This window comes from Wolffia australiana, chromosome 12, assembly GCF_029677425.1.
Source record: "Wolffia australiana isolate 7733 chromosome 12, ASM2967742v1".
In the NCBI taxonomy this organism is placed as follows: domain Eukaryota; kingdom Viridiplantae; phylum Streptophyta; class Magnoliopsida; order Alismatales; family Araceae; genus Wolffia; species Wolffia australiana.
The window spans coordinates 4,009,088-4,030,002 of record NC_135846.1 but is presented as its reverse complement, the minus strand read 5'-3'; the positions used below and the strand labels follow the sequence as shown (position 1 = coordinate 4,030,002).

Genomic DNA, 20,915 nt, shown 5'->3' with positions numbered 1-20,915 from the left:
GTATTTGCTCCATTAGCCAGAATGGAGACTATACATGTATTATTGGCCCTAGCAGCGCAAGGAGGATGGCAAGTTCACCATATGATTGTCAAAACTGCATTTCTAAATGGTGACTTGGAAGAAGAGCTATACGTGAGTCAACCCGAGGGACATGTCAAGAAGGGAAGCGAGCACATGTTTATGAGACTAAGGAAAGCTCTTTATGGACTAAAGCAAGCACCCAGGGCTTGGTACACTAAATTAGACAAGTATTTGAGATCTCTCGGTGTTCGCAGAAGTAGTCAAGAATATGCAGTCTACTTTAAAGGATCAGGTACCTCACACTTGATAATTGGAATATACGTTGATGACCTAATCATCACAAGGTCAGAGTACCCGCTTATCGAAGAGTTCAAGACCCAGATGAAAGGCAAGTTTGAGATGAGTGACCTTGGTCTACTCACCTCATACCTCGGCATCGAAGTCGTACAAGAGCACAGTCAAATCAAGTTGAGCCAAAATAACTATGCATTAAAGATATTAGAAGAAAATGGGATGTCTAAGTGCAATAAAGCACAAACGCATCTCAAGGTTCGATGCAAGTTTGGTGAGGGAAAAGGGTCATGAGTGAATCCTACAAGTTATCGAAGATTAATGGGGAGCTTGAAGTACTTAACTCACACTATACCAGATCTTATGTTCGTAGTCGGCTTTCTCAGCAGATATATGGAGAATCCAACTACTGAACATATGGCCGCTGCTAAGAGAATTTTGAGATATGTAAAGGGCACATCGGACCTTGGTCTAGTCTACAAGGGAGGAACACATGGAATGAAGCTTACCGGTTATAGTGATAGCGACTATGCAGGAGACCCAGATGACTGGAAGAGCACAAGTGGGATGGTGTTTTTATTGGGATCCAACATCATATGCTGGTCTACTCAAAAGCAGAAGATAGTTGCTCTTTCATCATGCGAGGCTGAATACATAGCAGCAAGCACGACAGCTTGTCAAGGATTATGGTTGGCCAGACTGATCGGTGAGATAATGCAAGTGGGATCGATATCAATAACACTTTTGGTGGAACCATTCAGCCATTGCTCTGTCATAGAACCCAGTATTTCATAGCAGATTGAAGCACATCGAAACTAAGTACCACTTCATAAGATCTTGCCTAGAAGAAAGAAAGATGGAGATAGAGCACGTCAGCACGGATAACCAGCTTGCAGACATACTTACGAAGGCATTAGTAAGACAAAAAATTCAAATAACTCTTTCAACGATTATGCATATGAAGGATCGCAGATGGCATCATGCTTGGGAGGGAGACCGAAGGTATCAAGCATTGACGCTGCATACTTCTGGAAAAATCTGGAAATGTCCAAAAGAAAGCAACATGGAAGTATTTGGAAATATCTCACTCTCTGTCGTAGGATCTTTCTAGAGATCTCAATGATTTCTAGAAGCATCCATTGGTACCTATATAAGCACCATAGAAGCCCCTCATTTGGGTGAAGTGATAGCACAAGGCAGTGTGTGCATGATAAGGAGCAAGGGCAAGGAGTGAGTAAGGGTCTCAAGTGAGTTTTGGAGAGCTTTGTACTTCATCTCCTGTATTTTTCTTGTGTAGTGAAAGTTCTTGTCCAACAAGTTCCAAGCCTCCATTGCCTACACCCTACACCGTCCACCTCTGCCCTGACACCGGCGATATCGCCACGCTCGGCCGTTGCGACTTCGGCGAGAAGCTTGTCGGCAGCATGACGGCTCGCCCAAAAAAGGACCCCGTAACCGGCGAAGTCTTTGCCTTCCATTGCACCCCATCCCTCCTTTCCTCACCTACTTCCGCTTCGACGCCAAGGGAAAGAAGGCCAGCGCGGATGTCCCCGTCTTCTCCGTTGCCCGGGCGTCCTTCCTCCACGACTTCGCAATTACCGAGAGCTTCGCCATGTTCTGCGACATCCAGATCGTGATGCAGCCCACGGAGATGATCCTCCGCGGCGGGTCTCCAATCGGGGCAGACGCCGAGAAGGTGCCCAAGATTGGTGTTCTCCCCCCCTGTTGGGATTAAAACCCCCTTCAAGGAATAAACCATGAACACTTTTACTCACTCACTCAAACACACTCATAGAGAGGAAGAAGAGAGAAACAAGATACACGACTTGAAATTGGTCAAAGTGAGGTACATACAACACCAAAAGCTTTGGCCTTTATAGGCACAAGAGCCACACAACAAGCGACACTAAAATTGGAGAAAACAAAACAGTGCAAATGATAACAACCACTAAAACAGATGTTCTGCTGAGGTGCCTGGCGAGAGTGTGTCTGCAGGGCGGTTCTGAGGTTCTCTGCGCGCCCTGTGGTGCACACTCGGCATGGTCAGCGGCACTGCCGGGTCATGTGCCGAAGGTGCATCTTCCGGAGGATTCCCGTGCACTTCAGTGTGCAGTGGCGAAGTAGATGTCACAGAAGACTTCTCTGCCAGGGCTCCTCCACACATGCTGATAACATGCAAATTAATATACTTAATTACTGAATTATACATTCTATTTATGTGTTTTAAGGGTCATATTTGCATGTTATCATGATAAAATACATTGAAATCAGTTAACATGTCGTTTTTCTATTATTTCATATTTTTTATCATTTTTTACATGGAATTTGACATTGTTTCAGTGAAGAAATATTTTTACATGATTTTATTTGCTTGGTTTAAGGTCAGTAAATCATCTCCTGATTTTTCTGAAATTTTCCCATATTTTTATGAATTTTTCTGAATTTTTCTGACCATTATTTAGGCAAGAAATGATTTTTATTTAATTAAATAATATATTGATTATTTATTTTGCATTTTAAATGCATTTAAAATGAATATTCACGCTATTCGCTCAAATTGGCGAATGAAGGGATATATTAATTAAATAAGAAAGGAGAGAAGAGAGGAGAGAGATAGGAAAAGTCAAATAGAGTGATTAAAAGAGAGAGAGAGAAAGCGAAGAGAGAGGAGAGAGAGTAGAGCGGCTAGAGAGGAGAGAGAAGAAAAGATATTTAATAGGAGGAGAGAGATTTGAAAAGTCAGAAAGTGCGGCCGACGCGGACAACGAGGGTGCACGTGTCCCGAAACACGGAAAGCGAGAAAATCAAGCCCAGCCAATAGGAAATTCCGATTTTTTTAGAGAAAATAAAAGAGATCCAACGGCCCACATTTGATCTCACTAAAACTGCGATATCTTGAGATCTACAGCTCCGATTGGGCTGAAATTTTGAGGGCAGGTTCGTCTTTTCCTCCTCTACAATCGGGACGGTTGGATCTTTAAATAGAGGTCAGAAAAAAAGGCGAAATTCACTTTTGGAGGCTCTCCCCAAGCAATTGGCCAGGAAGGACATAGGAGGCATTCAGGACGTCGTCAGATCTGGATCTCTTTATCAAATTTGTAAGTTTCTGAATTGTATTTGATCATCTTCTAGAACGATTCGAAAACGCCTTGGCATGGGCGAAATGTACATGCCCTAGATTCATGTTTTGAATGCATCAGCACTTCTTTTTGATTTGGATTCGAGATCTGACTTTTGATCATTAATTCTTAATCATTTTAGGACATTTCTGCTTCATTACATTTTTAATTTAGGGTCGAAATTGGGGCTTTCCCCAATTTCTTCACTTTCTCTCTAGGTTAATTTGATTTGTTTCTCTCTAGATTTCGGTTTTTATTGTTTAGGAATTTAATTTAATATATAAAAAACCCAAAAATAAAATTTGAACCGAAAATTCATCCATTTTGAACTCCAATTCAAAAATCACTTTCTTGATTATTAAATTCCCAATTTTAATTCTGAAAATTATTATAAATTTTATTAAATTGGGAAATTAATAATTTATATAAAAAAAATTTATGAGCTTAAAATAATAATAATATTCTTATCTGGAATTATCTGACCGAAATCAAAATTAAGTTTTACTTAATTTTGATTATTTTAAGAATATTATTTAATATTAATTGAATTAAATATTGCAAAATTCAAAATTACTTGACTTGATTCATAAAAATTGTTTGAAAATTCTGAATTGTTGCCTCCTTGCGGATCGACCCCTTGCTTGCTCTATATTCTTATTTAGTAATTAAGGGAATTCTAAATTTATTGCATAAGTCTAAAAAGTGCAACGACCACGTAATTTTACGTGATTTTTCGGCTTATCACATGCCAACCTCCAGTCCTCCTCCTAGCACTTCAAGGTCCTCTTGGCTGCCTCCCGGATAAGAAGGAGACGCTCCGTCATACATCATTGGACATGATGGCGGTGGTCCGCCGTTGTTCGCCGGAGTTGAAGGTGGAGCTTCGGTTGTCATCACTGGTGGTGGCGTTCCTTCTCCCACCACCTTGGATGGAGGAGGAACATATCCTTCACCCGCTACACCACGTCAGAGTCAGAGATGCGATGGTTCGACGCGCCGGGCTCCAACCCGCTCCACACGATCAACGCCTGGGAGGAAGAAGACGGTAAAGTCCTCGTTCTCGTCGTGCCAAAAGTGCTGTCCGTGGAGCACGCGCTGGAGAGGCCGGAGCTGGTTCATTGCAGCGTGGAGATGGTGCGGATTGATTTGAGTATCGGGGCTCTGACGAGGATGCCGCTCTCAGCTGGTAACTTAGAATTTGGGGTGATTAATCCAAGGTATCAAGGGGGAAGGAATCGATATGCTTATCTTGCGCTGGGAAGGGTTCGGCGGCGAGCCCATCTTCGTGCCGGCACCGAAGAGGGGAGCGAGGAGGACAACGGGTATCTCGTCACGTTTCTCCGCAACGAGGGGGCGAAAGAGTCAAGCTTTCTGGTCATGGACGCGAGGTCACCGGAGCTGGAGGTGGTAGCCGAGATCGCGCTCCCCAGTCGGGTGCCCTACGGTTTCCATAGCATCTTCCTCTCTGCCGACGAGCTTCGCGCGCAAAAGGGAAAGATGGAAAAGCCGTGAAATTTCTGCATGAACTCGTCTACTTCAAGTCATAGACGGGGGTGTCGCTCCTTTATTTTGAAGGATGGATTTCACAACACAAATATTTTATTTCGTTCTCCTTTCTCCTTATTCCAGTAGAGGAGTTCTTGAACTCGCCTCAAGCTGGTGGGGTGGGGTGTCTTCAGTGGATGGGGGCTCTGTTGGATCCTTTAAGGTGATGCCTAGATATTGATGACATTAAGCCCAGTCCGTTGAAGGCAGTTAATACTGCCACAATCCCCATTTTCCAATGACTTATTTGTCCCGCTATTTTGTCCATCCATTGTCAGCTATTTGGGAAAGTAAACCTCGCCAGTGGTTACAGTTTTCTCTCTTCTTTTGTTTTTTAAATATGTATTGTTTTAGTTCATTTATGTTAAGTTGAAGACTTCTTCTTCACCCCTGTCCTTTTCTCCTGATCTACATTCGTTTCTTCACTCTCAACACATATCCGAAGGTGTGAAAGGTCCAGCTTCCCATCCAACAGGTCTATGGCAGAGATTGGATACGGTTCTCCTGTTCACTCTAGGCACAACTATTTCTTTCGGTGATGAGAATGCAAGTTTTGTTGGAGACACACATTCTATGGGACATTGGATACGCAAGATGCTCCCTCCCATTCTTATGGATGATGAAGATCATACATGAATGAGAATGGATGTAAAACATACCATGATCCATTGCATCTTCTCTTAGTCGAGTCAAACAGTCTTGAAGGGAGGTATTTTGGAAAAATACTGAATCACTTCCTGAAGTATCTCTGAGTAATGGGACACTTAGGAGAAAAGTCAATTACCATATGACCCAAGGATCCTGCCCCTATTTATAGGAAGAGGCGGTACTTTTACCTCGTTTGTCCATCTTAATTAATCCCATCATTATAATTAAGGTAGACTTAGCCTGTATACCTTTAATAGCCATACTTATTGTTATCAATATCGTTATCCTATCACTACAATTTGATGAATCCCAATAATTACAATTGATAGCTTAATGACATGCAATTATATACACACATATTTTATTATCCATAGACTAAGAACTTAATAATACATGGAAAGCTAGTGAGGCAGAGATGGCGACGAAGAAGGATGGCAAGTTATCTATGTCCTAATTTGGATGGTCTGAATTGCAATCTGACATGTATGATAATGAATATGGAGAATTTAAGAGCTGAGTGTGTACGTAAGGCCAGAGTTGAGGCTCTTAGAGGCGAGTTTGACGATCTAACCATGGGAGAAGGGGAACCTATGGCTGACTTCCCAATAAATATCTCCAATTAGTTCAATTGGCTATGGATGATGGGAGAAACTATAGGAGAAAATGAGCTTTGATGACAAGCTTCTCAAGGTCACTCCAGCAAAATTTGATTCCATTGCATCCTCGATTTAGCTGTTTCAAGAGTTGGAGTTGCTGACAATGATAGAAGTGGAATCTTAAAACAAGTTTACAATAACATATTGACGTAGCACTAATCAAGGATGGAGGAGAACATTATTCTAGAAAGACGCATTAGAAAGAATTATGAAGACAAATTCTCCTGTGGATGTGGGTGCTATTGTAGTACTGGAAGATCTTATTGGTGCCATATTGCAAGCAATGGATGGGTTAATGATAAATACTACAAACCTTGAGATGCATTGAAACTAGTGTTGAGAATGTGAAAGTTATGGATATTTTTCTTTAGAATGACGAAGAGAGGAGAAAGAGGAGAAAAATATTATCACCACTGAACACAAATTCGAGTCAGAAATTATCATGACATTGATGTAAACTCAAGATCATGCATTACTACAAAAGAGTGAAGGAGATCATCTGCTTCCTGGCGACTAGTACATGAATAATATTGCCAACAACCACATGACTGGTATGAGAAAACTTTCTGTCAGCTAGATAAATAAAATGGTAATGTGTGCGTCCGTTATGGATCAAAACTGGATTTACAATATCAGGAGTGAGGTCACTGCCACATGTCCTGGCCTTTAGATGTAGAATTAATACTTATGTTAGGGTGATGGATAAATCAGGATGATAATAAGGGTTATTAAATAGATTATTTAAAAGTTGTCTAAGAGAAGCCATAATCATTATAGAGCTATTGAAAAGGTGATTATGAGTAGGTAGAACAAGATGGTAGGGAAGTGGAGAAATTAGGATTTTATATTATAACAGGTAAAAATAAGTGTTAATGGAGAAAAACAGAGAATAAATATGTAAGGCAATTATAAGGTAGGACATTTACTCTATCATTTATTTGGATAAAATAGTTTATTGGGACTTGATATAGTAAGTACGTAAGATAAAGAAACTTTTTTGAAGTATTATGATGAAGGGATAAGTAAGATAAGTAGATGAAGATATATAAGATTATTAAGTTAAAGATAATAATAAGACACTATTCTTCGTAGAAGATAGAAATATTAATTAGTTTAAGCCTTAGTAGGTCATGTGTGTGTTAAAAAGGAAATAAATATTGTTATGATGGATTTTTATATTATGAGTTAGTATATAGGTGTGTTTATTTTAATAAAATATACCAAGAGGGGCAACTCAGAGACATGATGATAACAATTATAATGATAACAAGAAACATATTAGCTAGTTTTATATAGCTTAGTGAAGGAGAGAGGTATTATATATAATAAAATTTGAAGACTAAAGGATAGTGAGAGCATATATTTGATTTGATTTTATATCACTTTAATATAAATGGAACAGATAAGAAAAGATGGTTAGGGTTTGTGAAAGTAATTAATAGGTAGATTATAATATTAGAACGTGAACTTTATAGGTACAGTATGTAATAAGTATTTTTCAGTATTTTTATAATATAGCCGATTGAGGAAATCAAATAAAATTGTGGATATGCTTCCTGGTTAATACATGTTCAACGAAATCCCTTGAGGAGGCTGATCCATGAAATTTGATGAAATAGTATTACATATGTGATTTTTAAATAAATATGTAAATCGCAGAATACATACCATTTTTCGTAGAGAAACCCACTTGAATCACCCTGATTTGATGGGGGAGAATAAGGGCATCAATTGCCACCCTTGCTTTTGCTATGGAAACCTGCCCACCTTTGTTATGCTGGATGAACCTACAATGCTCTAACGTCCTCTAGTACTCGTAAGAGCGTGGCTTGTTACCCTAGAACTGTTGCCAAACACAATGAGCCTGCATAGGCCGTCAAGAGGGCCTTGCACTACTCTTTGCATCTCAAATAGAAGATCATGATTAAGGGTATGTATGGCCCTAGGCCTTACATTGTTGTTTAGATCTCAATTAGAAGACCATGATCAAGGGCACGTATGGCCCTTATTAAGGTCTTTGGTGGGCCTTCGGTGACTATAGATAAAGTGTTCTGGCCATGGGGTTCATCTAGCGGCTGTAGGATTGCCCCAAGTGGCCCCTATGGGCAGTAACTGTCATCTGACCAATAGAGGTGATGCCTTGAGTTAGAGATGGACAAATCTGTCCTTGGTTTTCTACTGCCCTTTATGAATGATCCAATGCTTATGACTAAATTGTAGCCATGGGCCTCACAAAGTATGGTGCACTCTTCTTCGCCACACCATCCCCTTATCACCAGACAGGAATAATCTATTTGTTGACTTGTCATTTGCATTGTGCATTATCATTGTCATTGGCCACATCTAATCATTGGCCTACAAAGAAGGAACAAATACAAAAACTTTGTGTTTTAAATCTCATGTTCCAATATCATGGTCTAATCTTATGTAATAAATATTATATTCGCACATTTTGATTGGCTCGTGATGGCATGGTTTTCAGATTGGGTCATCTCGAATGCTAGTTATACTTTCTTTCTATTTTGCGTAAGGTTGCAGTTCGTTGGGCCTCATTTAGTTTTTAATACACCCGGCGTGCCTTGTGCAGATCTGGAAGAAGTTGGCAATTTTAGTTATATTCCCAATCAGGCATGTCTGTATCATAGATGTTAGTAACAGAAATCTGTATATAATTATGTGTGGGATATCTCTATGAAATAAATGAACTATCCCTAGTGTGCTTGCGTGGGCCATGCTATGTGCATGCCTAGGACCCCAATGTCGGGCAAAAGTCAGTTTCTTGTTGTAGGCCTTTTTCTGAGCCTGGTGTGTGCTTGCCTGGTGACTGGTGGTGCTGCTTGGGCATTGGAGTACAAGCTATAGATGGGCCTGCGCGATACTAGTCCAAGCTAGGTGCACTGGCTGCTAGAACTATTTTATTTATTTTTTTGTTTTCTGCTATTCTAATATTTTGATTCCTTTATTTTTTTCTCAGCCCAACAAAAGGGATAACAACTACTAGAGACAAAAATGCCACGCATTATAATTAAATATTGTTAACACACATTTTACATGAAAATAATTCGAATTTCGTATGGCGCATGTGCACCATACACTGTCTATTGAGAAGTTTTATTTCCTTTAAGTATGGCGAGTGGGCCCGTTGAGAGATGGATATCTGGGGCCATCAGAGATGGCAGACGTGGCACCATAGTGGCTTGAGATTGCCTAGGTCACATGTTGGCGTATAGGCCAAGGTACGATTAACGCCTGATTTGATACTTGGCACGCTGACGAGCCTTTCGGTTGCCATCCCCGCATTGTACCACATCGAGCGCGACTCACAGTGGCCCAGCTGCTTATGGGCAACATGCCATACCTATGGGAGCAACATGGCCTCCCCTTTGCCATGTTACCTCAGGTCTAGAACACTTTAATCGGGTCCACTCTCTATTGTGCTATTTGGACGCTCACACTCGATGGCGCAAACTCATGCAGTTCTTCTTGGGTGTATTTCCGTGAGCAATCCCCCATCCAGCACTGGGGTCGCCGCATCTGGTACTCGGTGATCCATACCGGCGTCTCCTTTTTCCTCTAGAGACTCCTAACCCGTGGCCTCCCGACTAATGATCGGGTGATCCGTCTAAGCAACTTTCTCACCTCACGTTGCAATTGCTGTCCCACATTTCCACATATTGAGACTATCGAACATTTTTTTTTCCACAGCGAGACAATCATAGAACGTTGGCGCCAAATCACGCACCTTTCGCGCCCACTCCTTCATATTCCACTAACCCCGTTGGAGTGTTTTGGCAAGATATTTATCTTGCCAATATGCTCTAAATGGAGCCCCATCCTACAGATCACCATAGCTTATTTACTATAGGAGATATGGAAGGGGCGAAATTCTTCTCATTTTGCAGGGACTCCCATGCGTGCCATGGATATCATGCATCGTGTCATGCTGTGGATACGGCGCATCCACCATCTCATCCCCACTTGCGATTACAGCTCAGCACTCTGATATGATCTCCTTCGTGCCTAGGGCATTTTGGTGACCCTTGCCCCTATCTGCATTCAGCTACAGGTCATCCATTTGCACCCACACCCAAATGGCAGAAACAAACTAAATGTGGATGGTGCGTCCAAAGGGAACCCGGGGCCAGCGAGGGGATGTGGCATGCTCCGGGATCATTTAGGGTGTATTTTCTTTGCTTTCTCCTCTTTTTATGGCATACAAACTAACACAATAGCCAAAGCTATGGCGCTACGTGATGGTTTACTCCTTTGCGAGGAACAAAACCTTCATAATATCATCGTAGAATCGGACTCACAGGTGTTAGTCCACATGCTTCATGCAGGTACATGCTCCCAATGGCGACTACACCGTGCATGGCAGGACATCATGCGGTGCTGCCCCCGCATGACTAGCGTTCGTCATCAGCTGCAAGAAGGCAACCAGACACCAAATGCCGTCGCCAACCACGTTATACACACACGACTCCCTTTCTCCCTTTTCCTTTCTTGGTAGGTGCTCCCTCCAACCACTAGGGGTGCTATCGCGTCGAACGTCTCGGCTTGCCAAACCTCTACACGCGCCACACACTGTTGAAGGAGGCCCTGCAAAAGTAGCAGATCGCGTGGAGCACTCGAGGTGGGAGTGCTCACGCTTGATTCGACGATCACAATAACAGGGTGGACTGCGCCCATCTCAGATGAGATCCTCGCCACGCACTTCATCGATGCTCTTATTAAAGGTGGGGACAACTCCACTATCTTTCCACCATCATCATGCTGGGGGCTCGTGTGAGGCGTCGACGCGAGCACTTCTCTGAGCACCTGCAAGGTATCACTTGTGTATCATTTCCTTTCCTGCACATGGGCGTGGACGAGTGGGATCCGAGTGTAATTGGGATATTTATACTCGCTCCACACCTATAAACATTAATAAAAACTACACTTTATAAATAAAACCCCCCTAGGTGGAGTCCAAGGCACGGCTAGATCGGTCTACAAGCACAACCTCAGGGTTGGCCGTACCCAGCGCCATGTTTTTCGCCAAATAAAAAAATGGAACTCTTATATATGTGGAATGATGTCAGAAGCTGTTATTTTAACCAAATACTCCATTTAACTCATGAACTGAGAATCCATAGCAAAATAATGATAACTATGGGGATGTCGTCCCTATAGGGTACTTCCTTAAGGGGAGATGTAACTATGGGATGCGGGATCCTAGATGGGGAATACGTATAGGCTCTGACTTGTGGGATATTCGCCGAGTTCCGAGCTCTAGGTAGGTGACCATTGACAGTGACGATGACTTTCTGACCCTCGTCGGAGTGATGACGATGACTACGACGTCAATTGGAATAAATCCGTAGACACTCGCACTTAATGGGCAGCTCGACATGTAACAAGGAATTCACTCAGTGCATAGTTATATATGTTTGAGCTCTCACCTATTCTAACTCGAGCGTGGTGGAGTGCAGAATGGGGAGAGAGAAGACAGTGTGCGAGCGAGAGAGAGAACGGGACAGAGAGAGATACGAGAGAGAGAGAGAGAGAACGGGATAGAGAGTGAACGGAATAGAGAGAGTGCGAGACAGAGATCGTGCAAGAGAGAGAGAGCGGGAGAAAGAGAGCAGGAGAGGGAGAGGGCGTGCGAGAGAGAGAGAGCGGGAGAAAGAGAGTAAAAGAGAGAGGGAATGGGAGAGAGAGCAAGCGTCGAGAGAGAACGGGAGGGCGAAAGTGTGAGAGAAAGAACGAGAGAGAGAGAGAGCGAGCGTCGAGAGGGAACGAGAGAGTGAGTGTGAGAGAGAGAATGTGAGAGAGAGAATGTGAGCAAGCATCGAGAGGGAACGGAAGAGCGAGTAAGAGAGAGAGAACGCGAGAGAGATAGCGAGCGTCGAGAGGGAACAAGCGAGAGAGAGAGCAAGCGTTGAGAGAGAACGGGAGAGCGAGAGTGTCTCAGAGCGAGAGAATGCGCGAGAGAGAGCGAGCGTCGAGAGAGAACGAGAGAGAGAGAGAGAGCGAGCGTTGAGAGAGAACGAGCGAGCAAGTGTGAAAGAGAGAGAACGCGAGAGAGAGAGTGAGCGTCGAGAGGGAACAAGTGAGCGAGCGTGAGAGAGAGAGAACGCGAGAGAGAGAGAGCGAGCGTCGAGAGGGAACGAGCGAGCGAGTGTGCGAGAGATAGATTACGAGCGAGAGAGAGAGAACCGGAGAGAGACGGGCGAGAAAGAGCACGAGGGGGAAGCAGGTATTTTTCATTCATTTATTTTAGTCCGGTCCCGATCCGGTTTGACCATCGGACCGCATCCGGCCCGAATGGCCGGCCCACCTTAAAATGGTGGACCCTGAAAAATATTGCAAGATTCACATAATGTTTGTCGATAAAGAAAAGTTGTAGGCCAACTTTTAGTACCAAACGATCAGCTATGAAGCGTCTTGTTCCGGTAAAAGTGAGATAACAGAGCATCGTTCAATGACTCGTATTCATAAATAATTTTAACATGCAAAATTTTCCATTCATTATTTCAACGGCCATCTTCTCTTAGGAGGACTGCAACGGCTAAGATAACAAACGTTGTAAATGCGCAATGGCCTGCGTCGCCAACGGCACACAGTTGCACCATCGTCTCTACAGATTCTTGGATTGGCATTCGGCAGCAGTCTCAAGAAGAGCGAAAGAGATGGCCTCGCTTCGGAAAAGAACGTGGAGGGCCGCCGTGGGGGCTACGTGGAAGAAGTTGCAGGGGCTTACCTCTCTCGGAGGGACGGGGGCGGGTCGCGCCGGCGAAGTTGGCGATGACGGTTGGAGAAGAATGTGGCTCTGGGCCAAGTTGTGGACGCGCAAAAGACTCCGCGGAAACCCTAGGAGAAACTCCTCCTCAGACGGTAACGCAGAAGTACCTGAAGAAGCAATACGACGCGAAATACAAGAAGAGCAAGATGCTTGGGCGCGTATCTTGAGGGCGGCCCATGAGGTTCTCCAAGAACACGATCTGGAGTACTCCGTCTCCAGCGAACGAGAAGAAGCTCAAGTACAAGAAGCTCAAGAAGGAGAAGCTCCAGTTCAATCCCAGGAAGACGCGCAAGAAACGGAGCCCTTCGTTGGCGCCCAGAACAGGAAGTACTCGATGATAACGCGGACGGAGGAGCCCCCGCGGCCTGCGACGCCCTTCTTCGACGCCTCCGCGCTCTTCACCGTCACAATAACGTTCGGCGACCGCGTGGGGGGCTTCCGCAGGACGGTGCTTCCTCCGCGGGAGTTGCACCCGCGGATGGGCATGTTCTCCACCCCGACGACAGCACTGAAAGCCGCGAGACGCGTTTTCCGCCGCGCGTGCCCTCCGCGCGGCCGCTTCTCCTTTCGCAGCATCCCGCAAGAGCTCATCGAGGAGGCCGCCGCGCTTATCTACGTCGTCGTTTCCCGTCCCGCCGGTTATTCCCGCCTCCACGATTTCTTGTCGCTCAACTTCAACTTCCAGATTGTTCACATGATCGACGTGCCGGGGGGCGAACCCATCGGTAGCGCCAGCCGCTTGGAATGGAACGTGCGAAGATTTCTGGGTAAAGCGAAAGTTGGTTTAGTTTCGCCGTTTCGCCGCATCTTCCGTTCTTCTTCACCACGTGGACTTTCGCCGTTGACCGATATTTTCTTCGACTAACTGATTTCCTGTACTTGTTCGCGTTGTTTTTCAGCCGAGTTCTTGATTTTTCGCTTTCTTTCGTTGTGTGTTCTTCTTTGAGAAGCTTTTTTCCCACCTGTGCGCGAGAACTCTTGATTTTACGGTTTCTTTCTGCTCTTCTTGATTGTTTTTGACGTTTTTTACCGCTGGTTTCGATCGCTGTTGCTCGTTCCTCCTGCCCGCTCGTTCTTTCCCGGTTAATCTCGTCAAGGATTACTCCGTCTAACAAGCTTTCTGCCACGCTATTCTTGATTTTCTGTTCCCTTCTCTCTTGGCGTGTAAGTCTTCACCGTAGCCCTGTTCCATGTTCCGTTCTGTTTTCCTTCCATCTCGTCTTTGATCGATCGTCTTGAGTGTCTACTCCTTTCCCTTTCCTACTCCCACGGTTTTCGCTCGCTCCTTGAGTGTCCAGCCTTTTTCTCCTCCTTGTTCTCGTCCATGATATCCAGTTGAGCTGACGCCATTTTTTGTCTACTGCACCGTAGCGGGATATGGCATGCTACATCTAATTCCATATATAGCATACATCTCGCTGGCGCAACCCCATGCGGCTGGCTCCATAGCACCTTACACTGTCTTTGCCTTCCCCCCGACACATCTCTCGCCGGTTGGCTTCTGATTTCACCATAGAATTAAACCACATGTTTTCGAATCGTATTGCTATCGATGCCATATGTCTTCTCCTCCGCAGTCAACTAAAACCGGGTATGTTTCGGGCACAAATCCTTTTAATTCATCTGCCCGGTACGATAGATTGGGATTCGTCTAATTTTTGTCCGTTCCCTCTCGGGTTGCAGGAGATCACAAAAGCTCTCAACAGTGGTTTCCGCGTCAATGGCTGCACTATTGTTCTCTCCATTCTGAGCTGCGCCCTGTCCACAAATCCTTCACAGAACGAGAAGAAAAATATTGGGACACTCACGGCGGGCTATATAACTCACAGCTCCGACATTCAATATTTTTTGCCCTCTCTGCATAGTGCACGCCAAACGATTGGCTTCAAGAGTCAGATTTACCTCCAAACGTCGAATGGAAGAAGTCCAAAAGGTGTGCCTATTGATTTTAACATATTTTTTTTTCTCTTCTCGATTTGGAGCAATGCTTCACTGAGCATCCATCTTGGGTCGATGTGTTTTGTTATCCTCTACAACAAACCGCTAGCATTACCTATATGCTTCCCCTCTACAGTAAACCGAAAACGTGGTAAGTCTAACAAAGTGATCATGTTTTGTTCTTGTGCCCTGCTGCATTTTATGATAACTGGCGTCAAGTTGCCTTTAGTTTCAGTATCTTTCCGTTTTCTCTTAGGTTGTAGGAGGTCACAGAGGCTTTCAAAGATGCAGATCAGAAAAAAGAGTAACCCGTCATGCGTCTCGCTCATTCTGCATGAACCGCCGACATGCCGTTATAAGTTTCACTATTTGTGCGTTCTCCCGTCCTGAATAGATGTCTGAGATCACTTAACTTCACTATTCGTTTTAGTGCAGGCAATAGGTTCCATTTCACTGGATATGCTTCCATTCGTATGAAGCGTTAAGGAACTTCAAAGGTGTGCCAACTCCAGATTTAGTTCCACGCTTCTGTCTGCGACGATATGTGGTTGCTGTGTTTGCAATTTTTCTTCTGCATGTGACCGTATTGCTCACCATTTGACACGCTTGGTGTCAAATGAAAAGTAAGCAAGGCCTAAAACAAGTGGAAACATGATTTCATAATTTGATTCCAGCTAAGCATTTAATTGCATTTAATTGATTCCGGCAATGCTTCACTGAGCATCCATCTTGGGTCGATGTGTTTTGTTATCCTCTACAACAAACCGCTAGCATTACCTATATGCTTCCCCTCTACAGTAAACCGAAAACGTGGTAAGTCTAACAAAGTGATCATGTTTTGTTCTTGTGCCCTGCTGCATTTTATGATAACTGGCGTCAGGTTGCCTTTAGTTTCAGTATCTTTCCGTTTTCTCTTAGGTTGTAGGAGGTCACAGAGGCTTTCAAAGATGCAGATCAGATAAAAGAGTAAACCGTCATGCGTCTCGCTCATTCTGCATGAACCGCCGACATGCCGTTATTAGTTTCACTATTTGTGCGTTCTCCCGTCCTGAATAGATGTCTGAGATCACTTAACTTCACTATTCGTTTTAGTGCAGGCAATAGGTTCCATTTCACTGGATATGCTTCCATTCGTATGAAGCGTTAAGGAACTTCAAAGGTGTGCCAACTCCAGATTTAGTTCCACGCTTCTGTCTGCGACGATATGTGGTTGCTGTGTTTGCAATTTTTCTTCTGCATGTGACCGTATTGCTCACCATTTGACACGCTTGGCGTCAAATGAAAAGTAAGCAAGGCCTAAAACAAGTGGAAACATGATTTCATAATTTGATTCCAGCTACGTATTTAATTGCATTCGTGATGTGATTATACAATCATGACTTAATGTGTTTGCATGCTCGTTTGTGAGACCCTCTCTAAGTGCATGCCAGATATTGAACTGAAGGGTTTCCTTTACTCCAAGTCCCCACAAAAAGCACTCCAAATCCCCAGAAAAGGCGGCACTTTGCCTGGTATGTCATGCACCCCGAAAATAAAAGAACCAAAGTCTACATTGCATATAGCTGCACTTATTTTGTGAAAAACCTGGGTGTATGTGCTTGCTTACTCTCCTTTTGTGACCCGTCATTATGCATGCTAGAGATTGAATTGTTTCACTTCAAATGGTGAGATATGAAACTCAAAATGTCTGCTTATAATCTTCCGACAATTTCTAAACTTTCTATTGAGTTATCGAGTTTTTAATATGTTCATATTTAATTGATGTGTTTGCATGGTGCTCTTCTTCATGGAAGCGTAGTGCTTGCCAAGGACTCGATTCAAAGAGACAGGTTGCACTAAAACTTGCAAGCGATGCAAGCTAAAAATAAAAGGTAATCTTTTTAGACACAACCAAATCCCAGATAGCATTTAGCAGTACTCATTTAATAATTAGAAAATCCCAGTTGATATATTTTCTTACGCTTTTTCGTATTTTCTCATGATGCACGGTAGACCTTGAATTTTGAGCAGATTAGCCTCATTCAAATGACTTAATAATGAACCGCAAATGTATGCCTATAATCTCCAATATGTTTTGTTTTCTCCATCTGTGGGTGATGTGTTTGCTTGTCGTCTATTTGTAGGTGTAGCGCTTACAAAGGGCTTGCTGCCAAGACAAAGATCACACTTTAGTAAAGGATGTAACCCATAAATAAAAGATAATACTCATTCACCACCAAATTTCACATAGAACATATTTACGCCGATTTTCTGATTAAAACATACTGGGTTAATGTGTCTCTTTGCTCTTTGTTTGCCAGCTCCAATAGTGCATGGTAGAGATTAAATTGGAGGGGACATGCTTCACGTCAAAGGGTGACAAAATGAACAAGAAAGGTCCACCTATACTCTCTAACGCTTTAACTCTCTAGAATAGGTTCCATGGTTTTGAAATCCTCCATCTTTGGTTGATGTGTTTCCATGTTTTTTTTCTTTATGAAAGTATAGGGCCTGGGAAGGGCTTGACTCCAAGAGACAGGTTGCACTTCATGGAAGGTTAGTTCTTCTTTAACAAATCAATTTAATTGTAGTCATTAGTTGAAATGGTATGTGAGCACCAACTTGTTGACTGTGAAGGGCGTTTTGCACTCTAGATCATAAGCCAATGAACTCAGAAAGGATACTTATTATTTATAACTACAATTCAGGCAGGATTTAGTTCCATATATATGCAGATTGGGCGATCATGCGTTGATGTGTTTGCTTTTTTCTATCTCGCAACCGCTTATAGTGGATCCTGGAGGTTGAATTAGAGGCAATCTGCTTCAATTTAAATGCTGTCAGTTTCACTATTGGTCCGTTGTCTCTTGGCTTTTAGGAGGTCACAAAAGCTTTCAAGTGTGAAGACAAGAAAAACAGTAAACCAGTATGTCTCGCTCATCCTGTACAAACCGCTGACATGCCGTTATATTTTTCAATATTTGTGCATTCTCCCATCCTGAATGGATGTATTTGCTCACTTAACTTCACGATTTGTTTTAGTGCAGTCAATAGGTTCCATTTCAGTGGATATTTCTTTATTCATATACGGCGTTAAGGAACATCAGATGTGTCTACATACTTTCATATTTTTTGGCAACTCTAGATTTAGTTCAAACCAGGATTGACGTACCCAGGGGTGAACCCACTGCTAGCGGTAGCCGCTTGGATTGGAACGTGCCAAGATTTCTCGGTGAAGCAAAAGTTGGAATCGTTTCGCCATTTCGCTGTACGTTCAAATAGCGGTGGACTTTCGCCGTTGACCGATATTGCTACACATGTTCGTGTTGTTTTATTCTGCTGAATTATTCATTTTTTTTGTTTTCATTCGCTGTGTTTTCTTCATTGAGAAGTTTTTTCCCGTTGTGCACGAACTCATGATTTTACATTTTCATCATGTTCTTCTTGATTGTTTGTGACGATTTTTTCTGCTGATTTCAATGACTGTTCCTTCTTTTTGCCCAGTCGTTATTTCCCGGTTATTCTAGTCAATGATTACTCCATTCTAACAAGTTTTCTGCTACACTAATTCTTGGATTTCTGTTCCCTTCTCTCTTCGCGTTTAAAGTCCATATCTTTTCTCTGTTTCCTTTTGTTTTTTTTCATCTCCCCTTTGATCGATCGTGTTGATTAACTACTCTTTCCCCATTCGAAGAAATATCGGTCAACGACGACAGCCCACGTCGCAGAGAACAGAAGATACGGCAAAATGGCGAAACCAATCCAACTTTCGCTTTACCGAGAAATCTTCGCACGTTCCAATGGACGCGGTTGCTGCTTGCGGGTGGGTTCGCCCCCCAATACGTTGATCCTGTGAACAATCTGAAAGTGGAAGTTAAGCGACAGGAAAATTGTGGTGGCATGAATAACCAAGAATTAGTGTACGATTTCACAAAAGCTCTGAACTGTGTTTCTTCATCAATGGTTGCAGTTGTAGGCAATGGAGACTTGGAACAACTTAAAGAAAAAACTTCCGCTACTCAAAGAAGATTACAGGTGAAGTACAAAGCTCTCCACTACACACTTGAGTACTTCACTCACTCCTTGAGTTTGCTCCTTAGCTTGCTCCTTGCTTGACACTTGCTTGTGCTCTCACTTTGCTCAAATGAGAGGCTTCTATGGTGCTTATATAGGCATCAATGGATGCTTGAAGAAAACATTTAGATCTCTAGAAAGATCCTACCAGAGAGAGATATATATATATTTCTAGATACTTCCATGTGGTTTCCGGAAGGTCTGTACTTTTTTGGATATTTCCAGATTTTTCCGGAAGTATCTAGTGTCAATGCTTGATACCTTCAGAAGTAGTGTATGTTCCATTCTCAACTACGGCCTGTCCACAAATCCTTCATAGAACGAGAAGAAAAATATTGCGATACTCACTAGCCTTCTCTGTACCTGCATTCAATATTAGTTTTTGCCTTCTTTGCATTGTGCACGCCAAATGCTTGGCTTCAAGGGACAAATTTCGCTCCAAAAGTTGAGCATAGGAAATCAAAAAGGTGCAAGTATCTTTTCAATAAATTTAGATCCATGCTTCCGTGAGCGTCCATCTTTGGTTGATGTGTTTGCTTATCCTCTACAGTTAACCGCTAGCAACACCAGTTTGCTTCTCTTCTACACTAAACCAAAAACCTGGTACGTCTAACTCATTGATCTTGTTTTGTTCTTGTGCCCTGCCACATTTTATGTTAACTGGGGGACATGTTGCCATTAGTTTTCACTATTGGTCCGTTGTCTCTTGGGTTGTAGGAGGTCACAAAAGCTTTTAAGTATGGAGATCACAAAAGCAGTAACCTGGTATGTCTCGTTCATTCTGTATTAACCCCCAACATGCCGTTATTAGTTTCAATATTTTTGCATTGCCTCTGGTGTTGTAGGAGATCACAAATTGTCATTTCTTCGTCCATGATTACGGTGTACATCTTGCTTAGTCTATACTTCGCTATAATTTTAGTTGCCTATAGGTTCCATTCCAGTCGATGTGTTCGCTCACTTAATTCCACAACTCATCTTAGTCCAGGCAAGAGGTTCCATTCCAGTGGACCTGCTTTTAACTTACATGCAGTGATAAGCAACTTCAAAGGTGTGCCTATGTACTTTAATATATTTTGCCTACTCTAGATTTAGTTCCATGCTTCTGTCTACGCCCATCTTTGGTTGTTGTGTTTGTAATTTTTTCTTGTCCATGTGACCATAGTGCTTATCATTTGACACACTTGTTGCCAAATGAAAAGTGAACGAATCCTAAATTCAGTGGAAACATTATTTCATAATGTGAGTCCAGCTAAGCATTTAGCTGCATTCATTATGTGACTAGACAATCATGACTTGTTGAGCATTCATTGTTTATTTCATAATGTGTTTGCTTGCTCTTTGTTGAGCATCTCTCAGAGTGCATGCTAGATATTGAATTACAAGGGATTTCCTTCAGTCCAAATCCTGACAAAAGGCACTCCAAAGGTCTACCTATAATCTTTAACAATTCTTTTCAACTCTAGATTAGGTTCAATGGTTTTGGAATCCACCATCTTTCGTTGATGTGTTTGCCTTTTTCTCTTCTTCTTGGGAGTGTAGTGCCTATGAAGTGCTCGACTCAAAGAGACAGGTCTCACTTTGAGTGGTAAGGGATGCAACCCAAAAATAAAACGTAATACTCGTTTACAACAAAATTCTATATTGCATTTAGCTGCACCCATTTTTTGACAAGAAATCCTGGTTTGATGTGTTTGCTTTCTCTTTATTTGGCACCTGTCATAGAGTATGCTAGAGGCTGAATTGGAGAGGTTCTGTTTCTCTTCAAATGGCAACATAGGGACTCCAAAGGTCTACATATAATCTTCAACAATTTTTGTGAACTCTAGATTATTTTTTTAATCCTTCTTCATTTGATGT

General features: G+C 42.8%; 1 long non-coding RNA gene and 1 pseudogene across 1 annotated transcript; both read left to right on the top strand.

The window, feature by feature from the left end:
- Window positions 1-4,409: 4,409 nt before the first annotated feature.
- LOC144710595 (zeaxanthin 7,8(7',8')-cleavage dioxygenase, chromoplastic pseudogene) lies at window positions 4,410-4,943 on the top strand (annotated as a pseudogene).
- A 9,991-nt stretch (window positions 4,944-14,934) lies between these two features.
- LOC144710458 (uncharacterized) lies at window positions 14,935-15,951 on the top strand. The gene is made up of 3 exons (XR_013583295.1): window positions 14,935-14,997; window positions 15,438-15,499; window positions 15,921-15,951. It is a non-coding gene; the product is annotated as an uncharacterized LOC144710458 (long non-coding RNA).
- Window positions 15,952-20,915: the final 4,964 nt, after the last annotated feature.